The sequence below is a fragment of the Ictidomys tridecemlineatus genome, chromosome 7 (genome assembly GCF_052094955.1).
Source record: "Ictidomys tridecemlineatus isolate mIctTri1 chromosome 7, mIctTri1.hap1, whole genome shotgun sequence".
In the NCBI taxonomy this organism is placed as follows: domain Eukaryota; kingdom Metazoa; phylum Chordata; class Mammalia; order Rodentia; family Sciuridae; genus Ictidomys; species Ictidomys tridecemlineatus.
Window position 1 is genome coordinate 18,687,379 of NC_135483.1, and position 13,603 is coordinate 18,700,981.

General features: G+C 40.4%; 1 protein-coding gene across 1 annotated transcript in view; it reads left to right on the top strand.

The window, feature by feature from the left end:
* Window positions 1–13,603, top strand: part of Sntb1 (syntrophin beta 1) — a 231,076-nt gene that overhangs the window by 16,685 nt on the left and 200,788 nt on the right. The window lies entirely within an intron of this gene.

Below are 13,603 nucleotides of genomic sequence, written 5' to 3' on the forward strand. Positions count from 1 at the left end.
GCCATGTTGATATTGTAGTTGTAAAACTAACAAGATGGTCATTAACAGCAATCTCTCTCTATCTTTACCTTGCCTTCTTTCTAGAACCTTAAACTACATATTTTGATGTACTGTAGTATGTATATAACACTCATATGCTATTAATTGGCTTCTTATCTGCCTCCTCCTGTTTACAGTTATATTCTCTAGTACCTGGAACTTAGAGTGCACTAATAAATACTTGTTGAATGGATGAATGAAGGAGTGAGTGGTCTTCTTTAAGTTGATCCTCTGATTAGTCCATATGAAAGAAGGGACTTACCTTCTGGGTTTTCTACTCTCTGAGTTTTCTAGGTGAAGACATGAGAAAAACCTGGGCTTATGGGGGCTGGAATAGTGATGGGGGAGGTTTAAAAAGGGAATGATTGTTTTTTTAAAAAAAAAATTTCATCAATTCCACTCTCAGTTATCAAGTTATGCCATGCTTCAGGATACCGTATGGTCTAAGGGACTTCTTGATGTCTTTCCAGTTTTCTACTGAGTGGTCATAAAGTTCACCTTCTTAATACTAAATTCACCACCTCTTTGCTCATCCTTCCAGTTTGATTCACAAAGAAGAAGGGAGCTATGTGAAAAGGAAGCTTAATTTCCTGGAATCACCCTATTACTGTCATAACTAAACCATTTGCAGATTTTTTCCCTTCCACAGCATAAAACAATAATCACACTTGACCTATATTAAAAATAAGTTGAAGCATATATTCATCATTGAGAAAGACACTGTGAGCTAGTCACACGTCTAAAAAGCTCTTTCATGTGGTTCAAATAGCAAAGCTATGAAGATTTTTAAAAACTAATGATTTTTTGTTGTTGTTTTCTTTGGAAGCAGCATTTTAAAATTCAGATTAATTATTGAGTTGTTAATGTGTTCTAGAATCTTGTAAGATTTGTAAAACCATCTCAGAAAAACCTGCATTTGCCTAGTTAAAACAATGTAGGGTTTGACGCTAAATAGGTTGACTCATAGTTGCACAACTTCTTGCCCTAGTGTTTGTAATTCCAGACACCCAGTTCCCTGGAAGAAAGAAAGGTTTTGAACTGGAGTTGGTCCCTTGAGTGGAACGGTTAATAGATTATGTCCTGATAGATTACGTTTGAGAACAGTATTTCTTCATGGGCAGCCTGTGTACTGTTAGATCTCCACTTGCCTTATCTTTTGAGCTGCATGATTAGAAGTGGTTACTGCAGTGCTGTGGAAAAATTCACCAGGAGGTTATCATATTTAATGTTTCAGAAAACTTGCTTTTGAAGGCGATAACAACGTTTCTTAATCACTGTGCCGTTGGGCAAGCACAGGTGTGTTGCATATCGTTAAATCGCTCTTTCCTGAGGACATAATGTTGTTCTTTGAAAGTATTTGGCTCTCTTTCCACTTCTTTTTCTCCTGCCTTCTCCTTATGCCAAAGAAAGCACATTTCCCAGACTCACTCTGCATGCCCAGCAAGGTATTCCTTCAGATATCCTAAGGAATATGTGTGTATGTATGTTCTTTAAAATCACGTTCAACCCCAGTTCCATCTCCAAGCTCAGGATGAATGTTTCCCATTCCTTTCTGGTCTACACACGTGGACTGAGCATCTTCTGTGTACAGAGGTCTAAAGATAAAACATTGACAAAGTACCAGTACCAGTCCTCAAGGCACTTAAAATCCACCTGGAAAAACAGACTTACAGAGAGGCCACATTCTGTATTCTTCCCTTCATCTGCCTCCTGTTAAAGTCAGAGAGAATAGTGGTGTCACAGAGAGTTCAATCCTAGTAAAAAAAAAATGGTGGATTGGAATGATATTTCAGTCCATGGTGGTTACGTTCAAATTATGAGTCTTGAAAGGACAGTGATGGAAAAGCAGGGGAACATTGATATGGATTGGTTCTATAAAGCTGGCTACCTTTTCATTTTATCTGAAAGATAAAACCAAAACCTTTGATCTGCCATCAGAACCTGCTACAGCTTTAGCCTGAAGCTACTTTTCCATCTTCCCACGTGGACACTTTGCTTTTTCAGCTAGATAATTCTAATTACCTTCTGGCCAGCAGCTGATGGTTTATCTTGCGTGAACAATGAGCGAAACAATGAATGAATGAACGGGAGTACAAAAGTATGGATTTCTTCCTCCACTGCTATTTTCTCACCATTTTCGACACATTCTACATCAAGGGTATTCTCATTCCAAATTCCAGAGAAAGATGGGATCTGACTGGTGTGGCTAGGATCGGGACATCTCTTCTTTCCTACAGAGAGCTGAGTTTGGGAAGTCAGCCAGCATCCTGGGCACACCCTCTGAGAAGGGGTTCCTGGGCAAGACCTGCGATTCCTTGGAGTAGCTTGCAGAACAGAGTTCTTTAAGAGAGTGATGAGAATCAAGAGTCTGGAAGGGGCAGTCAGAAGCAAAGAGTTGCTGGTTATTCTCCTTTGCCCTTGAAATTGGTAAGAGGTTGAAGTGGGGACCAGAATTGGAATGGCTTAAAAGGAATATGAAGTGGTATTTTGAGGGGAAAGCCAAGCCTCTGTTAGGGCAAGTTGAAGGAGGACGGAATATTTTTTTTAAAAAAAGATTGAAGAGAAGAGAAAATGTTATCTTTATATTTTTTTAATAAGGAAACATACTGTGTTTTGCCATAATTTTTCTCCCTATCTCACTATGATTAAATATGCACTGAATGAGACTACATGTGTATTATTACCTTTTAAAAATGCATCCTACTTCCAAACTGTATACATCTAAGGAAAGCAACCCACTTTTAGGTTGAATTTTGCCTATGATTATTGAATAACGCCATGAAAGATGTGTGAGTGAAATGAGTCAGTGAAAACAGAGTAACAGGGAATGAGAAGTAGGCATGCCTGGAAAACTATCAGCTTCATGTAGTTTAGATAATTCACTTCAAAACATATTTGCTACTCTATTAGTTTGCTGGCAGAACTGGTGTTCAAAGTTAACCTAGCATAGTCCAGCCAAGACGGCTAAAACATATTTGCAAAATCTTTCTAGATTAATTTAGAATTACATATTATAGAACAATTAATCAGGCCTGATAAGAGGAGATCCTTCCCTTTTTAAACTTCCTGTGAAAAGTGGTGCCCTTGCCGTAGAGGCCTGCACACAGGGAGAGTTGACTGGAGATCAAAGGGAACCTGTTATCCTTGTTTTTCTTTCTGAGTGAAAAGCAAAAGGTAAATATCATAGTCGAATGAAAAAGTAAATTGGATTTTAAAGTTTTATGTGTATTTTCCCACTCTGAGGCGCTCAGACTTCATTCAGCTGTACAGTTATAATTGAAAAAAAACCTCTTAAAACGTGACACGTCCCCATGCGTGTGTTTTAGTATGTATTAGGTGAGTGCGTTTACATTATTGGATGGGGGTGCTGTCATATAGTATTTGTTATGTTTATAGCATAACATGACATGTGCATGCATGTACACCACAATATTATAGGTATGTAAGTTTATGTACCTACATACTTATTCATAATTGAAATTATTACTCCCTTTGATCCTAAAACATTCCAGAGTGTCTGTTCATTTAAAGAACATAAAGCTGTGATTAACATTCTCTGCTTTATTTAAGACAGGCTTTCAAAATAAGCAAATGTGAAGTGAATTTTTAACTAATAAATCTTACTTTCCAATTGATCTTAACTTTTAATGCGATGCATTCCCAGAAGAAGAAAATTTCCAGTAAATGCTATAAATGTTAGAGGGAAGGCCTGAAGGATTCGGTTATCTCCAAAGTGTTATAGATTGAACTGTGTTCCCCCAAAGTTGCTATAGTGAAATCCTAACCCCCAGTCTCTCAAAAGATGACCTTATTTGGAAATAAGATCATTACAGACATCATTAGTTAAGATAATGTCATTCTAGAGTGGACGAAGCCCCTAAACTATATTACTGATACCCTTATTGAAAGGGAAAATTTGGACATTCAGAAATGCATGAAAGGAAGACCTTGTGAAGAGACACAGGGAGAAGATGGCCACTGAGAAGTGAGCCATGCAGAAGCCAGAGACATTCCTTCACAGATCCTTTGAGGGAACCCACTCTGCTGACACCTTCATTTTGCACTTCTGGTCTCCAAAACAATGAGACAAGAAATTTCTCCTGTTTGAGCCACCCAGTTTGTGATACTTGATTTGACAGCCTTAGCAGACAATACACCTGCCTAAGTAGTTGCATGAGTGGTATAGCCATGCAGGAGGCTAGGGCCACTCCTCATCAGGAAGCAGACTTTCATTTTGCAAATTCCAACTCCATACCCAGCTCCTGGAACTTTCCTTGCGCTTCTCTTGAATGTTGGACATTTTTAATGTCTAGTAAGGCTGAGCTGTGATAATGCTAGTTCAGAAGGATCCAGAGCACTAACTGAACATGCCTTTGTAAGAAGGTATCCATTCTGTTTTATGAAGTACACAGAGGCAGGCCAAGGGATACAGACAAAGCACATACAGAGGCTGGATTCTTGATCCCTGGCCTTGGGTAGCTCCCTTAAATTTGCAGTTGACCTTTTAATCTGTAAAATAGAAGATAGTGTATCTTTTTGTGACTCTGTGAGTCTAATTTCAAAAGTAAGGAAACTATCAGCTTCATATAGTTTAGATAATTCACTTCAAAACATATTTTAAGTAAATTGGGTTTTTGATATTGATATTACAAGAAGCATAAGTAAGCATACATGCAATAATAACATTTCACGGTTTTTTTTAATGCTAAATATTATCCAAGTAAAAATGTTCTTTTTTTTTTTTTTAATTCAAAGTACAGAACATCTTCTAGTGCAAAACACAGTCTCTGACTTTAGCCATCTCCACCCTCCTCAACCCCCAGTGCACTTCCCAGAGGAAACCACGGTTAACAGTTTCCATATTTAGCTCTTTCCGTGGTTACCACCCTAACTTAATAATGTGCTTATGCTACATTTCCTTGATGATCAGCTCTAGACATTATCTCCTCACTCGCCACCACTTGCTCCTTGTAAAGCAAAGAAGCACTGATTCAGCACACGTTCCTGATGGCCTGTAGGTCAGCGGGCCTGCTTCAGAGTTTGGCTCACTGTGGATCTAATTCAAGCAAAGAGCTGTTGTTTCAGTCAAAGGGAAACCAGGGTTAGATGGTTTCCATGGGGCACGACACAGCACTGGCAGGAGTTTGGTTAATGACTCAAGCTCAAATTAGACCTGAGTTGTCATGTTTTTACTCTTATATATATTTTTTTGTCTGACCATATTTATTTTAATGAAAATAAAACAAAAGCTGAACTTAATATATCATATGTTGCTTTCATAAAAAGAGAAAAATATTTGATAGCTAATTAATTCTAAAAATCTACTTATTGAGAGATGGCAACCCAGGAAGGTGGTCGCTGCTTCTTTGATCTTAACTCATCACTAACTAAACTGATACAAAGAAGTCAACTGATGGGCATTTGTGGCTTTGGTTGGCTTTGATGTTTCTAGAAATTTCCTACTGGTTGCTCAAAGAGGAAGGCAGATGAGAGAAAGAAGAGAATTGAAGCAACCTTTACTGTTTCTTGGAAACACGGCCTTCTGTAATTCCCATTATTCCAGAAAAGCTATTACATAAATGACTTTGACTTATCACTTAGGAAAACCTCTTTACCATCCATGATGGCAAGAAAATATATTTTACATAAGTTCTCATATTGGCCACTTTGGGTTCCTTCAAGCCCCATCGAATCCTCTGACTCATCCCCTGCTCATCTCCAGCTCTTGGTCATGAGAGGAAGTGTCACCAAAAAGGAGAGAAAAAACCTTGATTTCAACAGAATTTCACAGATAAATGTTTAAGATCTAGCTGAAAAAGACTCATTAAAGGATGTGTTGATAAGCAAATTTGTTGGTAGGGTTAGGGAAAAAAAATGTAGCAGGGGTTCTGTTTTGCAAACACTTGCCACTTACCCATGTTCTTTCTGGAAACTCCCTCTTGCCTGGCTGGCTTGTCAGAGCACTCTTTCCTGATTATCCTGCTCCGGGGCAGGTCTTGCTTCCTACACTATCATCTCCCACATGTCTTTAATAAGGTTTCAATAAAATGTCTTATCTTCTGTTTTCAGAGTTCCAGATGTCATTTCCTTGCAGACAATTCTAAATCTCTTTCTCCAGCCCTTGCATCTGTCCTGAACTTCAGGCTTGCCCAGATGTTCCTGCAGGCATGACACCAAATTTTCTCAAACTTGACATGCTGCAAAACCCAAATCGTTTGTCCCTCCAGTTTAGCTTCCCTCCTCCCAGGGACTCAAACAGAATAACACACCCATGCTCTGTCCACTCAACCAGGCCAGAAAACCAAGCTCTGCCTCTGTCCACAGCCTATTTCCAGAATTCTTTTTGTTTTACCCATGGTTTTCAAATCCATGTTATTTCCCCAGGCCTCCTGCCCAGATCCCAGCCAGATCATACCATTCTGTTTCTAGATGATAGGAAGATCTCAGTTCTCAGTCATCAGCTTCTTTCATCCTACATTTAAAATTTTTATATTTGTTCAGAACTATCTTACTTAATGAAATCATTATTATGTTATTCACTTGCTTGAAAATCCTTGATTAGAACCCTGAAAACTGTAGGAATACCACCAGAACTTCAGAGCCTGACACCCACCACTTTTCAAACTGTCCCCACTGGGCATTCCTCATATACCCAGGGTCCACATGGTGCCTGGAGTGCATAGCAGCCTGGTGAATAGAGGAAGAATGAATAAGCCAATCTTTGAGTAGATGAATGAGTGAATACTCAATAGGCCTTGAGCACCCAACATATACATGTCTCGTGCGGCCAGGAAAGCTATCTGCCTCCTTCTGAAATAGGATCAATATGTTGTTGTCATTAAGGTTCTCATGACCATGCCAATCTCAATCAATTTCTTTTCAATCTGTGGCTCTGGGGCATTTTATTCATGCTACAATGTGGCCATTAATACATGTCATGGTTATTTATGTGTGCGTTGGGTATTCACAGCAGTAGGGTCTCTGAATGGCTATGAGGGCTCCCCAACTAGCGCAGACCTGGCATGCCCAAGAAATGAGCGCAGGATGGAGTTCCGCCACCACTGATTTAGAAACTCACTGTATTTTTCTGCAATTCAATAGCCACAAATATTTCCCCTCCTCCATTCTCTAATCCTTAAATCTACTCTTTGCAACTCTGTTGGGTGAATCCTTTTGTTCTGAAAATGAAACGTTAGAACACCGATGAAATGAGGGGTCAGGACTCCTGATTTAGAGGTCACTGCCTTCTTAAAAACATCTGAAGTTTTTTTTTTTTTTTTCATTTTTTGGTGACTGGTTGTTTTAGAGTTTGAGGCAACCTCGGTTGCAAAATAAGTGTAAAATCACTTTATGGGGTAGGAGACATCATTCAGGAAATTTTTAGCTGCCTAACCATTTCACATTATTTTTTTTATTTGAGAGTAAATAAAGAGCCATGAAGAAATGTTCCTGGGGACAGGAAGGTGACAAAGCTAAGCTGAAAGTGAGCCTAATAACTGTATTCTCTCTGTGAACCGGAGTCTCAGAACCCACCTGAGTTGTATCAAATAAATGCAGTTATTGCAGTTTGGGGCCACATTTGTAGGCACACATGGAGTCCGGATGTGGCTGACATTAACGGTGGGACATTAGCAGAGCTGTAGTTTGTACCAGGTACCTAAGTTTTAGACTTGAGAGACAGAGTTCAAGAGAACATGAATCTAACCAGAGCATTTCTGCTGCTGCTGCAGATGCCACTGTTAATGGAAATTGCTTATTATTTTAACTACTTTCAATGGTGCTTTGGGGGATACTGTTGCCTTCGTATTGTCTAAATCTGTCCCTGCCACCAGTGACTGGACAATGTAGGGCACTTTAACAGACATCTTATTACCTGAGAATAGGCTTCTAGTTTCCTGTATTAGAATCAGGCATTTCTCCTGGGATTTCACCTTCTGTTCAAAGCTTGAACCACTTTGGTAGGAAAAATGTGGTCCTAATAATGTTTGCCAGGCACCTGTGGCTTGCAAAGTACTTAAAGCTTATTAACTCATTAATCCTCTTTGTGAATTTTGTAAGAAATGTAGATGTCAAGTTGTGTTTTCCTCCTCCCAGGGACTGAATTTGAAGCACAAACTTGCACAGGCCTTTGGGAATTATTGGTGGGACCCTACCATCTTGAAGTGTCTGAAATCAATATTTAGCAGCTGATTTTTTTTTCTTTGTCTTTTCGCTGTAACTCCAATGTGGATCTCCTCTCTACAACCATCATGAACAGTCTTCATTAGGTAAATCTAGCTGGAAACATGAGCTGAAAAATAAAACCTGGAAGTCAACAGCACTTGTTCAATTGAATGGGGAATAGATACATCTAAGGTCGATACCATGATACATGCTCTTGGTCTTTCCCCAAATTTCATATGCTTATCCATTCATTGAGTCCCCTTATATGCACAGGGTAAATATGTTTAATCCCCTCAGAAACATGTATGAAGCAAATAAAACCATGGTAATTGCTCTTTCAAAGGACCCAGTCTCTGACTTCCAGAAAGTTCTGTCTTTCATCATTCAAAAGCTGAATGGTAGAAATGTATCCTATTTGAAGTTTTGTATTAGATGCTTATGGCTGAAACTGGGGTGCCATTCCTACTTCTAGTTATGAGCCTTATTGCTGTCCCTTAGATCTGGTGGTGAGGGGTTATTTCTGGGGATCTGCCCAGCTCGAGGGCCTGACTTTAATCCGCATGTTTCCCAGAGAACATATTGCCATCTTATTATTTTCCTAATGAAGTATGCAGAGCCCAAGGACATGGAGACCGTTTATTCATCCATGTGTGCATTTATTCATTTAGCAAGTGCTTTTCCATCACCCACCATGTGTCAGGGATGTGCTAAGCTCCTGGGTATACTGAAATGACCAGGCTTCTAGGGGAGGAGCAGGTGGGTCATTTAGCACTGGGCCTTTAGTTAAGCTTCCTGAAATTGTTCCCAAATGAAGTTTTATTTTGCTTGTGAATAAGGGTAATCATTTTCGAAATATAACCATTCGAAGATAGGGGAGGGTTTGGGGTTTGGGTGATCCTGCTTTGGTGTTTCTTAATTTCACGATATGTCAGTAGTTGCAATGGTAGAAGTGGCCTGGGACCCGGCCCACTGCTGCAACTTTGTGGAAGTGGCTCAAACACCCTCCCTGCATCTCATTACCCAGTGGGAGATGAGTCATCCTTCTCCTGGAGAAACAAAGGAAGTGGTAGTCCAGGATGAGCGCACACCTCGTGGGAGCAGCCTGGAATACAAACATTAGGCAGCTTCAAGGGGGGTGAAGGGGGCTTCCAGTGCTTACCTGCAAGTTAAGGAAAGGGGCCTCATGGGCAACTGATGGCACAATGAGACTAGAAGGAGGTTCCCCTTTGGCTGTGTCCTGCTTGTTCCTCCATAGCACAGGGCCCTGGAAAGAATGGTGCTTGGTCCCTTCCATGTCCCCTGGACGTGGGCTGATTTCAGCTCCCTCCTCCCTCCTCTCACCCTTTCTTCCTTGTTTTCCTCTCCATCCTTTCAGTTTTTCTTCTGCTTTCTGTCTACTCATGCCCCCAGTCGATCTTCTCTTTCTCTTTTCTAAATGAAGTGTACCCTGGCTTCAGAATTCCTGCCAGTGTCTTCTCGGCTCCACTCCTCCATTGTTTCTACCAACAATAGAGGTTGGTTCACATCAAAAGCAGAAAGTTGGGTTTTAATCAGAACAATATTTGCCTTGTGAGCTTTGATCTTGACTTCTCCTGCCTGGGGCCAGAATAGGGCTTCCCCACAACAGTGAACTCAGGGCCTGCCGTGAACTCAGGGTTGCCCCCCCAGCCAGGATGGCCAGGATGCGGTTAGCCGGCTGCAGAATGATGAGTATCGCTTGGATTAAGGGCCTGCATCCAGTCCCTTTTTTTTCTCATTAAAATCCCAACTACATGAGGAAGAAAAGGAGGAAAAAAATAAATAAAACACAGACACACTAAACAATAGGCTCTTTTCTCCGAGGTAGAGTAGCCTAGAATGCCTATCTGTATTGTCTTGTTCTTATTATTTTTTTGAGTTTTCAACAAGTGCAGCATGACAAAATTTCAACTCCATAACTCTTCAGCAGTTCCAGAACTACCTTCTAGCTGCCTCATGGAGAGTCCCCGTCAATGTACGAAGGCTTTTGAAACTCAGCATGCTAAAGCCGAACTTAGTCTTTGACCCCAGAAACCTGCTCTTTCTCTTCAGTTTTTGAATCTGCCACTAGGTTCTGAAGCTAGAAACATTGGATTCATCCTACACTCTTTTCTGTCATTCACTGTGTTCTGTCAATTCTGCCATTTAAGTGAATCTATTCCATATGCTACTGCTACCAGGGAGATCTGCCTAAAATGCAAATCTGATCTAGCCATTTTATAGCTTGCATCCTCAGACTCAAGACCAAGACCTTTACACTTGACCTGGTCCTTCACACCCTGACTGTGGCTGCCAGGCAGTCCTGTCATACCCATGAAGTCTGACCATGTACTCAAGCTCAGGGGTACTGAAGAATGCCTTTATATTTTTGCTTCAGTTAGTCACATGCCTTTCCACTACTTTTATAACTGGTCACATTTCTCCCTTTCTTTTCTTTTTTAAAATTATTTATATATGACAGAGGAATGCATTACAATTCTTATTACACATAAAGAGCACAATATTTTATATCTCTGGTTATATACACAGTATATTCACAACAATTCATGTCTTCATACATGTACTTTGGATAATAACAATAATCACATTCCACCATCATTAATAACCCCATGCCCCCTTCCTTCCCCTCCCACCCCTCTGCCCTATCTAGAATTCGTTCATTCCTCCCATGCTCCTTCTCCCTACCCCACTATGAATAGCCTTCTGATTAAAAAAAAAAAATTGTCATTTGTTTTTTTTGGGGGATTAGCTAACTTCACTTAGCATTATCTTCTCTAACTCCTTCCATTTACCTGCAAATGCCATGATTTTATTCTCTTTTATTGCTGAGTAATATTCCATTGTGTATATATGCCACACTTTTTTTTTATCCATTCATCTATTGAAGGGCATCTAGGTTGTTTCCACAGTTTAGTTATTGTGAATTGTGCTGCTATAAACATTGATGTGGCTGTGTCGATGAAGTATGCTATTTTTAAGTCCTTTGGGTATAGACCGAGGAGTGGGTCAAGTGGTGGTTCCATTCCCAATATTCCAAGAAATCTCCATACTGCTTTATATAATGGCTGCACCAATTTGCAGTTCTACCAGCAGTGTATGAGTGTACCTTTTTCCCTACATCCTCACCAACACTAATAGTTGTTTGTATGCATAATAGCTGCCATTCTGACTCGAGTGAAATGAAATCTTAGAGTGATTTTGATTTGCATTTCTCTAATTGCTAGTGATGATGAACATTTTTTCATGTATTTGTTGATTGATTGTACATCATTTTTCATATATTTGTTGGTTGACTGTGCATCACAAATAAAATTATCACATAAAAGCTAGAGATGAGGCTCAAAGGTAAATGTGCAAGGCCCAGGTTTTATTCTCCAGCACTGCCAAAAAACAAACAAAACAACAACAACCACCAAAAAAACCACATACTCTTATATATCTGAGAGTCTGCCCAGAGGGTCCTGGACAGGACAGATATAGGACAGAGCTAAAACACAGTTTGAATGCTGTTGCCCAACAGAACTGAGAGCAGTGTATTTGGAAGACTGCAGTTAGTAGGACTAAACTCTGTTGAAAAGATGCTCAGAGAGCTTGGTGTGAATTAACGCTCTGTATTTGAGGTTAAGTTTCATAGAAGATAAGGCTGGGTTTTGGTTCATCTTAAACATGTTTTTCTGTTGCTTTCAAGTTACACCCTCGAGTTGAAAATGATTCTTGCCTAGAAAGAATATGAAAACTAAAGCACTTCTCCTGTTCAAACTAATTGACCACCTAGAAAGAAATGTGAGTAGGCTGATCTTATGTCTGTGTGATCTTAACTGCATTTGTTTTCTTAGCAGGATTTTAAACGTTTGTGATATAATTATATGTAACATAAGAAAAAGAAAATATTTATGTATTTCCCCTGAATCTGTTCTTTTATTTATTTTTGTATGAAACTAGAACATTTCCTAAAGAATAATTGTCTCTCCATTCTTCATATGACAGAAATAGCAGAGATGGAGAGAAAGCACCACCCCCAGAATTTCCTTGAACTTGGTAAATTCTCATCTTTTATCTCATTTCCTGTATTCTAAGATTCTAATTATTGACTGGGTCCCTGTGCTTTGCTTGTTTCCCAAAACCTTGTTCACCTCCCTCTGGGACACAGCAGTTTCTCTCCTGGGGATCCTGGGCTATTGGTTGCATTCTAGTCCAGATACAAATTCAGTATCCTCTACCCGCAAGTCTCGCTCACCTCCCCAGATAGTGGTTAAGAAGTGACTATTTAGAAATACTCTTCCCCTTAGGATTCCAAGACCTCTACCTGTCTTTCCCATCCCCCTCCCCACCTAATTGAAACATTGGTGAATCCAAAGCTGATTCAATCCTTAAATAATAAAACATTTGCCTGCAACACTGGTTATGTTCCAAGACCCAATGACGAAAAAGAAAGAGGTAAACATCGGTACCAGAAATAAACTGCATGAGGAAATAGACACGGTCCATTTAAATTAGATGACTCCAGAGCCCAAGGTCTGTATTTTTAGAGAAGCAGCTTTTCATGCAGGATTTAAATTTCAGTTTTAATATGGAAGGCTGGATCATTGTTAGGTCTGTTTTTCAGTTAAGCACTTGAAATCAGTCAAAGAAGGGCTCTGTGATGAAGCCTAGTTCACATCCCGATGACAGGATAGATGTAGACCGTACGGAATGAGGTGAAGGAAGCCAAGGCAAGGATCCACACCCACCTCGGTTTCTGCCCAGTGAAGGTGGTTGCTTTCCTTGGCTCTTGGTGTCAATCCTGCCACCAGGATCAGCATGTGTCGGGATGGAAGGCCACCTGGCAATGCAGGATTCACATGTTGGAGAAAGTGTCATGAGTGTGATGACCGCAATGTCAGGTGATGAAGTCGCTGTGAATGTCAGCTGATGCGAAAATGCGTGTCCTGACAGATGAGGCGGCTCCATGTCCCTTATTGTCTTATTACCTTGTTCGTGTGTTTTCTGGGTTTTCCACCTCCCTGAACCATGCTCTGATGTAAATGATGTTGTCAGAGTGTGGAGGGGGAACGGTTACTGTTGTCTGCACACAAAATGTAGCACCGTGCACACAGCTGTACTCAGTAAATGCCTTCTGCCCCTTCAGTGTTCCTGGGTGAAGCCTGAGAGTGTGGGCTGATGTGTGCTGATCCCCTCCTGCTTTAGGTTGCTGATCCACTGAACTTTAGCAGTGCAAGGACACTAGGTTGGTGAGATGGAGTACAGGTGGAATAGTCTGTCCCAGGTGGATTTTTCCTCACTGTGCCGCTGTTTTCTGCAAGGAGTCTGCCAAATAGGAACATCTGCCTTTGTCTCCAGCAGTGCATTTAGAACATCAGAACAGCTGCCTGGCTCTGGGCAG